Here is a 12,192-nt window from a genome sequence, read left to right as displayed (position 1 = left end):
AATAACTCGATGACGAGATAATTTATATCTTGTCATTTTTGATGTTCAGTCAAATATATCCTAAAAGGACCAAAGACAAGACCTGCGTTTCGAGAGCGCTGGTATCCACATCGGGATAAAAAGTAAACAATGTCGATTATCCGCGTATTAAATTCCATTTAAGTCAATTCAGCAGTTATGACGCGTAAGCGAGAAAGACGGAGTTAGTCTCATTTCCATAATATTAGTTAGAGTTTTTACCCATGCATATGTAGAAACATAACATAAACATGAACTTTACCGTAGTAGTCCTAAAATTTTATTTATTTACAAATAACTTTTTACAATAACTTAATAATAAATATATATACAACATACAACTAACTTATTACCTAATATATACACTTACTATAAATAAAAATATTTAAAAAATTGCATCAAAAAACTCCTCATCGCTGCCCACCGGGAGTGTACCCAAGAGGCTGGCAGCATTGCCACGTTGTATGGCAATGCTTACTTTTTGGCCAAAATAAAAACCAGCCCTTGGGTCACCTGAAGTGTCAGCAAGTCGCTTAGCGATATCCTTATATAGGAGATGAGCACTTGGACCCCACGGCCCGAGGGTTTCAACCCCAAACGGCTCAAAGGTATAGTTACCCAACAAGCAAAATCAGTACTTTAAACGTTCTTTAAGAGCATTTTATTTTCACTTATAAGAATCTTGTAGCATGCTACAAAGTTGAATTTGGGCGCAGTTATACGAGCATTTAGTTCTATAACTATCTTATAATCATCTTATACAATGTTATTAAGCCTTATAATATACTTGACGAAGCTCAATAGCGCCTTTAATGATATGAGACTAAACAATTACAAGTGCAAACACTCTTGTTAGTATCTGACGTAAGTATTTTATTAGAGCAATCTTGTTTATAAAGCACTTGTAATGGTCTTAGAAAATAGTTTTAAGTATATTTTAATACAAGTTATTTTCGTTGTTGCTTTGACTGGTCGTGCCGGATTTTTTGTGTTACCACGCACGTAAAAACGTAAGTAAACTTACTATTACTATTATTACTTGTAGTACTTTAAAACATCGGTAATATATTGTAAATATAGTGTGTGAACTCGTGGGAAAGTAATATTTACTGTAAATATGTATCGAAATTTAGTTAATTTCACGGGGCCCTTCGAAAATTCCACATTAGTATAATGTTGCGAATAAATTATTTCATAAATTCTTATGCATATCGGCCATGTTTTAAAATTGCTCTTGATTAAGTCCTTTATGGAACCATTATAGGTAAACTAGTACTTGTAGCAGTTTCTGTCCAGACTACTCGCCTCCATTTTAAAACAAATTAGGGTTCCCTTGAAGTAAATTAAAGTCAGCTAGCTAATGATTGATTTTCCTTTTAGGATTTAATCAACAAGATGGTGGTCATTTTTGATGTTGACTGTTTTTTGACCAAATCGTCATTGATTTTACTAAATCATGTGAGATGGCCTTGGACAAACACACATTTTGTGTTATCCGAAAGCTGCAATGGGTGTGGATTTCCAGTTTATTTAAACAATATGGATAGACCTACTCACTTCATTTCTAATCAAGAAAATCTAAAACTTTTCATGCATCAAAGCTTTTTTTGGTGCCCGAATTGCTCCCAGTACAGCATATATGACCATTACATAGAAGATGAATGCACAAATTGCTACTGATTTTGTATCCACATAACTTTTACACACGCAAAAGTACTTAACTAATTTTAGAATAGTGCTATCCAATAAAATAATAATAAAAACATTATACGGCTGGGCAACCGAAATAACAAGAAATTCCTTCCCGCGCCACCCTGTTTGACAAATATTTTGAAGGTACGATTATACAACTGCTATCTATCGAATTACTATCTGTATCAGTGGTTTATAGTACGGCCGCGGAGTTATAACCGATTTGACACATGACGAATTGTCAATTTTAGTGAAGTAAGGATTAATTTAATTACTTTATTTACATCGAGTATACACTTATATGTAAAATATGTAATGTATCTACAGTATAAGGATGTTACGAAGTTTTTCCGATTCCGAAAAGTCGGAAGTTCCGATTGATACACCTCCGACTCTGGTTTCGGCTTCGACACTATTAAATCGGAAGTCGATCGGAGGCAGCGCCACAGGAACAGCAGTACCTAAGCATGTACGAACGAAATTAAACTTGCCGCACGGGAATCCCCTCTCTCCGCGTGCTTTCTGTCGATTACTCTATCACTTCTTGTTTTGCATGTAATGAGATCGTGTCATTTGTTTCGTGATTGAATATTTATCGCGTCCAGCAGGCTCAGTAGCAAGCGAGCAACTTTTTAGTGGTTCTGGTCTAATCTATGATCCGTTGAGAAATAAATTGGAGACAGAGATAAAGCTGCGCAGTTTTTGTTTATTAAATACAATTTGCTACTTTTGGAGTCACTTCATTTGCTTTAATTTAATTAATTGAATAAAGGGAATAATAAATATTAAGAATCTGTCAAATCAGTAATAACTCAGCGGCCGTATTATAGCGGTAGTACCTACACAGCTGCAGTACGGGCGCCAGAGGTGCGGGCGGTTGCATGTCGAACCAGTAGCTGTCTAGCAGTAGTAGCACCTGAGTTGTCAGGAAGAGCGCGTGTGCTTAATGTGAGTAAGGTGTATCGCCAGAGATTTACGTATTTTTACTATATTTGAAGTAACTTTCCTAGAGTATAGTAGCTACTAGTATTTCCTAGAGACGGACCTGATCACGCGTTGTGTTGAAACTCTCTACGAGGCAAGGTCAACGTGTTTCCACAAACTTGTGGGTGATTATATTATTCTTTTTTTTCTAGTCAAACATTATTTTGTTTACAGGTTCAAAATGCCATTTAAAATTGTTCAGACCATTGAAAAGGGTAACATTGTATTGACATGTGTACCACATCAATGGGAGAGCGATGGAGTTTTGTATTGGCCCAGAAAACAAACCCAGTCACAGACGAGTAAGTTACAAAAGGATGAAGGTAGTTGGCCCGATGAATCTTGGGAAAAAATAAACTGTGCGGTAAAAAGGCGGAGCATAAAAACGTATCAAAATGCAATACATGAAATTGATATAATGAGCAATAATTCAGACACAGAACCTGACATAGAATACGTCTCATCAAAAAAACAGCGCAATTGCTCTGATCTTCCACAGCTGTCATATGATAATATGGCAGAAGAAATTTTAAAGGTTTGTACAGAAACTTCAACTCATCTTGGCGCGCGGCTCTATGTGTGCGTAAAGCTTGTAGGCATAGATACCATGACTGCGGGTGACTAACTACTAACAACCGCGGGCGGCTGATTGTGATTTGATTGTTGATCAGACTATTAAACTGATTAAATATATAGAAATGTAACAATAAAGATTTACGTGACGTTAACATTATCCTTATTACTAACTAGCCGTTTTCCCGCGGTTTCACTCGCATCCCGTGGGTATTACTGCCCGTACCCGGATAAAATATAGCCTATGTCACTCGTGGATAATGTAGCTTTCGAATGGTGAAAGAATTTTTAAAATCGGTCCAGTAGTTTTTTAACAAAGTTTTCCTCTTTATAATATTAGTATAGATAAATATATTTACAGTGTTTAATCTATACAGTGTTTTGTCACGAACTCTCTTATTTTGGAAAAAGAGCGAAAAAGAAAACACTGTGTAGCGTATGTATACACTATGTAAATATTTTTGTTAGTAAGGTATATATATATTTATTATGATATATTTAACAACTGTATGTGACATTATAGGTATTTTCAATTACTGAACCTGCACACGTGTTGCTCGGACGACGACTGAGCGTCACCCGCTTCACTGTCACACAAATCAAAGCTGCATATTTATATATATGTGCACACGCACTCTAGAGCCGCGCGCCAAGATGAATTTAAGTATACTTATGTGCTTTTGAATTAAAGTTAATTGATTTCAAAGTCGCTTCTGAAATACCTGTTTATAGTGCATGTAGCTGACGTGATATTTTCACAGATCGTGGATCGATTTTACATTAAGTAGGTATTTCCTTTTGTCTGAGAGATTATATGAACTTAGACTGGTACAAACAGCGTCACGCTGTGCTAGTCTCTCGTGTATTAGCGTCACTATGTGGAAAGGGCTAGCATTATCGTGACGCTCGCCGCGCCGTCTGTACCACACGAACGAAACCGTTGCTTTCAAAATTGTTGTCCGTTATTTTTAAATGATTTCAATAAATTATATTTTCAGAATAATGAGCATAATGCTTCTTCAGCAATAATACCTGAAGATGGAGAACAAATAATGGTGGTAAGTTATAAATACGTAACATACAAATATATTGATGTTATATTACGCAGAGAATATTAGACAGCAACATAGTAAAATGTGCCGTTACTATAAGTATATCACCGTTCCAAACATATAAGCTCACTGTATTGTACTAACTTAATATTTACTTACATAAAAAATAGTATTGCCGTCATATTTAGCTAACTCATGATTGTTATTGTTTAGACTAATTACGAAATCACGACACCGAAAGAGTCAACTCCATCTGAAACACCGTTGAGCGCGCCGCAAGAAAATATTGAAAAATACATTGTTATTCCTGAAAGTAATCAGTCGGACACACCTATAATATACTCGTACATTAATAAAGAAACAAGTTTATCAGAAGAACAATGCGAATTAAAATCCATGAAAATAGATATCACCACTATTAAAAGTGACCTAAAATCCATAAATGACGATATGAAGACTATAATGGGGACCCTGAACACAACACTAAATAATCAAGCCGTATTACACGAAACACTGAAATCGATTTTATTACAAGTGACTGAAATACAAGTTACGAACGAAGAATTCATTAAAAAATCTATTACAGAAAAACAAAACCATTCGTTGATGTTAAAACCAATACAAGATTTAAAAGATTTAGAAGAGTTTGAAAATAAATTGATGGATTCTGATTATAGAGAAGATTTACTAAGAAAGTTTAGTGTGTTTGGCACTAAAGGGACAGGAAAGGGAATCACAAGAGCATATACAATTATTGATATTTTGTTTGAAAGAAAGTTTTTCAAATCGTGTTCGTGGACTGGAGCTTCACGTTCCCAAAATGAAACAACAGAAAAAATCTGCTTAAAGGTTTCTCTAAGATGATTGGTTTCTTTTTTGAAGTTATTTATAAACAAGACTCGTCGTTCCATTTAACTGACTGTCATAATTTTTTTAAAACAATTTTGCGAAATGCCGATCAGCGGGCCAAATCGAAGCAATTACGAACTTCCGCAAGTAAATGCAGAGGAAAAATAGCGCCAAAAGGACTTCTTCTGAAAATCCTACATCTACACCACAAACCACTGGTAACCAATTAGAAGTTGAAGATGTTACAGAGGAAATTTTTGTCTGAAACTATTTGATCTAATTTTATTTGACTAAGTGACTTTTGCATCAATATTAATTATAACACGAGAGACATTAGACTACCCCAATCTGTCTTTGACAGTTTGGGATAGTCTGACGTGCTGTCGTCACTCAAATACAAATAGATCAATATCCTAGTAACTAAATCAAATCATTTCAGACAAAAATTTAGTCTGATCTGATTTGCTGAAATTATCTTCTAAGTTGTGTAGTTTTAGTAAATTTTACCAGACTGCGACGATGCTCAAAATTAGGGTTATATATTTGACCTGAATTAAAGAATATAATCTTATATTATATTATAAAAAATATTTCAATTTAAATTTGCCATAAAGATGATTACATGATCTTAATGGCGAAGTTAAATTGATATATTTTGTTTAACTCGTAAAGTTTTATTAGTTATAAGATTTATTAGTACAAGGAAGCTAAGATAAATTTAAAATTGTTGCCAGCACATTAAGCAACCCCAAAAAATCTGACAAATTTCTTTAAATGACTTTCAACTTTATTACACATAAAACATTCATAATATAATAAGGTGCTTATATGTTATGGATTACGTTCAATTTTGAAAATTTGTCAGATTTTTGAGATAGGTTGATGTGCTGGCCGCCGCACAGAGGAGTATTTGACATAAAAAGTCGATCAAAATTATTTTATGTTAATTATCGATTGGATATAAAATGAAAAGCAGTTTAAAGTGATAATTTTATATTTAAAACACTACACACATGTACAATTTTACATAAAAAGTTTTTACACAAAAAATTTCTATTCAGTTTCACTTTTACTAGAATCATCGTCCTCCTCATTGTCAGACTCTGTACACGAGGCGTGCGATGTCTCCAGGAGCAAGAGTCCTAATGCCTCAGTGGTAAATGGCTTACTTTTTTTCCGTTGCCTTCGCCTGGTACTGCTCAAAAAAGGATCCGAAGTTAACAAAAGTCTGTTTAACACATCTTTGTTACAGTCTTCGCGCGAAAACTTTCTGGAAAAATTCTGTCTGTATATGCGGAAGTGTTTGTTTCTGGCCTCAGCCGCCTCTTCTGACAACTGACCAATAGGCAGAATAGCGTGATCAATTACCGTGGCCCCATGTCTTAAAATTTTGTGCATTGTAGGCGACATGGGGTGCCACCCATACAAATCTACATAAAGCTTTGCAGTTTGTTCAGCAAAGTTTTCAAATTTCTGCGTATTAATTTTCAACCCACTTGACAGGGTCTCTAATATGACACTGCATTTTTTTATTAAATGAATGTCAACCCCTGTAATACGAGAAGAAATTTCGGGATTTGAGAAAAATCTTCTTGATGTGTTCCCGTCATTAGTGTTCCCAAACCCTGCCTTCGGAATATCCACTAGCAGCCCCATTTCCTCTCTAAAAGCTTCTTGAATTATTTTTTTTCTATCTGCCACTATATTTTTATGTTCTTGAGTTCTTGCCTGCCATTTTCTTATAGGTATTTTGTAAGATAAATGAAGAAGTGATTCAAAAAATCGAATTCTGGCATGTAGTGTCGACAACCCAAATTTAAGAGTATCGGGATTCTCTATATTTTTTTTAATCAGGTTGTTGAAGTCCTTTGATGTTTGCCCACATATATAGCACCTCATGGTAGATGACGTATTTGTTGCAGCATTGCAAACCTTTGCATCAATCATAGTAAAGGCTAATGTGTGCTTTATTATTAATATAACACCATTTGTTCTCGTTATTTCACTTTTTCAGGTTTTTATTTGATTTCTATGTATGTTTTGTTTCCTTTGTGAACAAAACGGATTCTTATGGGTCGGCAGTATCTTGGAGAAGAAGGCACTGGGTTTTGCCAAATAATCTTATTTTGGTCTCCAATATTGCAAATCAGTCGTAAGGGCACAAATGAACTCTGAAATATAGATGAATCACTGTCTGTACTGTTACCAAATTTTTGCTTAAATTGTTGTTGTTGGGAACCATCACAACCCACTTTGATAATAGCTCTAAAGAGCTTATTTCTGCTTCATTTAAACTTTCGAGTACTTCATCTAAGTACATACATAACCGTGCAGATGTATGATCTAAAAGATCCTGCAAGTTTATTTCAGCACATGTTTCTGTAACTCTAATCGACTCTTCACGCGGATAACAGTCTTTCTTTGCCTTTTTGACAAGTGAATAACAAGGATAAATGTTTTTGTTCGCAGCGTGAATAACTTCGTATTGATTTCTTGTCAAATCCGCTTCCACGAAAATTGCTAATGCTTGTGATGGTGTATGCTTTTTTACCTCGTTTTGAGTTGAATTATAACGTGTTCTGTACTTTTTGGCTCTTGTTGGCGTTAAAGTCATATCTTTCATAACTTTAGCCGCGTCACCATGTCCTGCAGCACGTTGACTCATTTGGGCTGCATAGGTTAACTGTTCACAGGGTATTTGTTCCCTCAAATCTTTTGTTTTGCGCCTCTTTGCTTGATCGCTCAATTCCTTGAATTCTTTTGTTGGTCTGCCGGCCTTTTTTGTTGTCCACGCAGGCAGTGTGATAAAAGTATTAAGCCATTGTTCATTTTTTGTCAAGAAGCGTTCTTCCTTGTTATTAGCAGCTGCCCATTTTTGTTTATATTGGTACTTAAATGATTTTAAGGCAGTTCTCAATGATCCTTGTTTGTTTTCAGGGCATTTCGTGATTATTTTAAGATGATTTTCTAAAAACTCAAACTTTTGGTCTATTTTTCTGTCCGAACATTGTTTTATGACTTCATAGAGTGATTTTCTAGTCATTTCCATCGAAGTCATTGGTGATTCTGTGATAGAGAATTAAAAATAAAAATTTGTTTTATAAAAGCTAATTTCGACTAATTACGTAAAAAAATGAAATAAAAAAATGGCGTGTATATGCGGGACATTTTCCTTTAAAAACCTTATCTAGGATAATGAAACTATAAGTTACATCCAGAATCATAAGTTAACTAGGCTTAACTCATAAACAAAAACACCTTTGATTATGAAGTTTACAAAAAAAAAAATGATTTTTTTATGGTGTGCATTTAAGGAATAATATGTCACTTAAATTAAATGTAATATCAAAATTAACATGCTTCTATAAAGTAACTACATACCATCTTCCAAAATATCCATAATGACTATCACACAATTTCACCAAACATAGACTAAATGCAATTTAAAAATCACTTTTTAACTGTAGCGCCGAGAACAAAGACATACGATTCACGCAACGACTGGGTTCCGACTGCTGTTATGGTTTATGGAGAGGCGGTGTGTGGCCAAGCTGGCCCTTTAGTGACGTAATAGCTATTGGGCTTTCACGATACAATAGTTGCAAAGCAATATAATAAAATTTAAGTTTTCGACTTTTGATCGGTTTTTTAGATCAAATACTCGTCTGTGCGCCGTACAAAGAAGCTTAAAAATTAAGTTTGTTGAGACTAGTTATAAGGACTACAATAGATGATTATAAGATTGATTAAAAAGAAAAAAGAAGAGGCCCATACCCAGACATAGGTAATGTCAGGCTAAAATGACGATGATGATGAGTGATTATTTTATTAGTCAAACTGATTATGAAGACTACAATAGATTATTATATGACTGATTATGAAGATGACAAAGATTATAAGACTGATTATAACGATTATAAGACTGATTATGAAACTGATTATAAAGATTATAAGACTGATTATAAAGATTGTAAGACTAATGTTTAATTTTGAATAAAACATAATTGTTATAAAGTATCGTTTTATTTTTTGCTCTTTAAACTTGAAATTTACAGGGTATGTAACAATGGTAAGAAAAATATCTCTGAATTGTAAGTAATACTAACTAGTTTACATTTTATATTTTGAACTTTGCATAATACCTCCGATTTTTCAATAGGAGCACAATCGCATTTATAAATATTCAAAAAGAAGATTTTAGTGGTTTTCAAAAGCGTCGAGGATATTAACAATGCGATATCCCGTGATTTCTATTTCAAGCTTAGTGTTGTCTTTTAAGCTGATGGATTTTAATTCTATTACATGATTTTTGTCAGTAAGAAACCACTTGTCTTCATCTTTCGATGATAAAATATATGTTTCTAGGTGTAAAACTAATAAACCGTTTCGCTGGTTTTTTAATATGGATAGTGTACAATTTCTTCGCTAAGATGCTCCGTTTCGATTAACTGCCTTTCAATTATTCTTCTTGCAACTTGCTGTAATGGTTGTTTTCCATGTCTGATAGTTTGTTTAATAGCGTATAATTTATTTTCAAAAGGATATGCATTAAAAGTTTGCAGAATACCAAATTTTCTTACTTCGTCAACTATATGTGTTAAATTATGTATGTTACTAGTAATGTAGTCTCGCCCGTAGAAGGCCTTAAAACTTTCTGTAAAATCTTCTAACATTTTTCAGCAATTGGCAAGAGTGGCAAATGCTTTTCATTTGAGCAAATCGTTATGGCGCAAAACAAGTTTAAAAATGATAAAATGGTTCTGGTTTGAGCACGTGATTTAAAATTATAACGCTTAGATAATAAAAAAGAGCGGTATTCGGAACCTTTCCAATGGGCCAAAACATCTACAGATCTCATTGATCTGTGAATTTCTTTGGGCATTTGACAATTCAGTAAAAAGCTATTGACAATATCAATTTCACGAGCACTCCATTTGGTTAGGTATTTTCCCAACTTTCCGTCACGCCATCCAATCAACAACCGCTTCATCAAGCCAAGGTCTATTAGGTGTAATGAGTCTGCCACAGGAAAATCCTCTATCATATCTATGTTTAGTTTCAATAACGGAGAATCATGCTTATGGTGTTCTTCATATTTTTTAGCACGAAAATCTTTATCGTTTCTTTTAGGACAATTGGACTTAGGAAATGTTACAGTATTTGATTTATGTGAGTATTCGCCAATCACCGTACATTTCAGACAGCCATGCTTTCCATTAAAATTTGTGACACCTGTAAGAAATTAAACATCCATATTTTTCATTCATATTAAAATATCAGATATCAGATAATTCAAATAATATCAATACTAAACTTGCCTTTAATCAAGGCTCTTGCTGGTGAATCACAAATGAAGGCTCTTAATTTGACTTTGATTTTAGATTCATTTGGCGCCAACGATGTATCTAATCCATATTCTTCAAGTTCGTTCATTTCTTTCACAAAAGACTCTAAATAAGCATTTAGATCAGATGGTTTTCCTTCACCCGCATAAATTCCTTGAAAAATAATATATCTATATAAATAATTTAATAAAGTAGGTAGTTAAAGTTTCTACGATATTGAAATAGTGTTATCTTACCAATCACAAAGGGAGGTATGTGGGGAATTTCAAAGATGTTACACAAAATAGGCCAGAGTTGATGTCTTGAACTTTTGTATACAGGCAACCCATCTATGTTTACATTTAACGAAATCGTATTTCGTAAAGTATTCAAATCCAGCCCCTGCAGTGTATTTTTTAGGCATTTAATCAATCCGTTATGCCAATACTGTCCTGGATCTGAGGTTGTAATATGCACCGTTTCTTTGTTTGTATGAAGTAAAGTACGAGCATCTTTGGGTAAAACATTACCTAATCTTTTGTTCAAAAAAGTAAAGAGTTCGTTTAGGGCCAGGTGAGGTATATTAAATTTTATAGCCCAGCTTTGCATGTCTTTCAGAAATTCATGATTATTGTCATAGTCAGTGGTCTCTTCGATATATTCTTCTTCGCTGTTCTGAACTTCTTCACTTTCTGAGTCGTGGGGAAGACGTGGAAAAATATTTCTGCTCACGGAACCCTCAATTATTCCGCCTAACGCACTTGATTTTATTTCTGAAGACCCTGACATAATTAATTCTTTATACCTATTTTTTACCTTTCTCCTGTAACCACCACTTCTTTTCAATCGTTTCCAATCATTTAAGTTCATATTAAACTGAATTCTCACAATGGACGGGTACAACTGAATGTTACAAAATGGCTGACGTTTACTAATAAAGTGTTTGATCTACAAGTTTATAAGTTTTTTTTAACTTATAGCGCTCTTATTAAGTTCTAAGGCTAATAAAAGTCTTGAGCAAGACTATGACGGCACAAACTTGTAGTGGTCTCAGCTAAGGATGTTATAATATCGTTTTCTCTCACAAAATGCTAGTATAGGATCAAAATATTATTCAGGATTGTTTAGTCCTATAAGTGTCCTAAAAGATAATCTTGTAGTTAACTATAAGACTGATATATAAAAACAATTACTCTTGAGCATATCTATGCTTGTGAAATGCTGCTACTAGTAAAAGTGTCTTATAAATGTTTTAGAGGTCAGTCTTGTAGCGGACTATAAGACCGAGATATAAAATCTAATGCGCTTGAGTATGTTTAGGCTTGGCAAATGCTGTTATAAGTCATAGAGTCTACCGCAATACCATAACAAGAACGTTATAAGTAGTAATAGACTTATAATTTTTCTTATAGGATTACTTTGCTTGTTGGGTACCCACCAGGGTACTATATTTGCGCCGTTTGAGGTCCTCTGCAGCCGCAGCAGCGGAACCAGCACATCGCGCCGAGCTAGGAAGGTGAGATGGTGCAAGAGTATCGACACAGGTCGCGTCCCATACTAAAGACCTACCCATCTTCCACGGGAACAACGACATACCGTCTGGTCTCTTGCCATCGTCGCGTACCAGACCACTGGGTTCTAATATGGCTGGAACGCCGACGGCAACAAGAGCGCGACGGATTATGTCATTGATATTCGCA

General features: G+C 34.5%; 3 long non-coding RNA genes across 6 annotated transcripts; 1 reads left to right on the top strand and 2 right to left on the bottom strand.

Annotated features, from left to right (window-relative positions):
* The first annotated feature begins 638 nt into the window (after positions 1-638).
* On the top strand, positions 639-6,060 carry LOC126054540 (uncharacterized). 4 transcript variants are annotated; one of them, XR_010277143.1, is made up of 4 exons: positions 639-1,028; positions 2,869-3,229; positions 4,266-4,325; positions 4,533-6,060. It is a non-coding gene; the product is annotated as an uncharacterized LOC126054540 (long non-coding RNA). The 4 variants fall into 4 exon arrangements; XR_010277144.1 differs by lacking the exon at positions 639-1,028 and adding an exon at positions 1,788-1,854; XR_010277142.1 differs by lacking the exon at positions 639-1,028 and adding an exon at positions 2,578-2,658.
* Positions 6,061-7,753: 1,693 nt separating this feature from the next.
* On the bottom strand, positions 7,754-8,843 carry LOC135117741 (uncharacterized). The gene is made up of 2 exons (XR_010277104.1): positions 8,550-8,843; positions 7,754-8,234 (listed from the first exon to the last, which is right to left on the bottom strand). It is a non-coding gene; the product is annotated as an uncharacterized LOC135117741 (long non-coding RNA).
* Positions 8,844-9,976: 1,133 nt separating this feature from the next.
* Positions 9,977-11,924, bottom strand: LOC126054539 (uncharacterized). Its single transcript, XR_010277152.1, has 3 exons — positions 10,750-11,924; positions 10,487-10,666; positions 9,977-10,400 (listed from the first exon to the last, which is right to left on the bottom strand). It is a non-coding gene; the product is annotated as an uncharacterized LOC126054539 (long non-coding RNA).
* Between the last annotated feature and the right edge of the window lie 268 nt (positions 11,925-12,192).

Source organism: Helicoverpa armigera, chromosome 14 (genome assembly GCF_030705265.1).
Source record: "Helicoverpa armigera isolate CAAS_96S chromosome 14, ASM3070526v1, whole genome shotgun sequence".
Taxonomy (NCBI): Eukaryota; Metazoa; Arthropoda; class Insecta; order Lepidoptera; family Noctuidae; genus Helicoverpa; species Helicoverpa armigera.
Note: the sequence above shows the minus strand (reverse complement) of the source record. Positions and strands in the feature narration are given on the sequence as shown.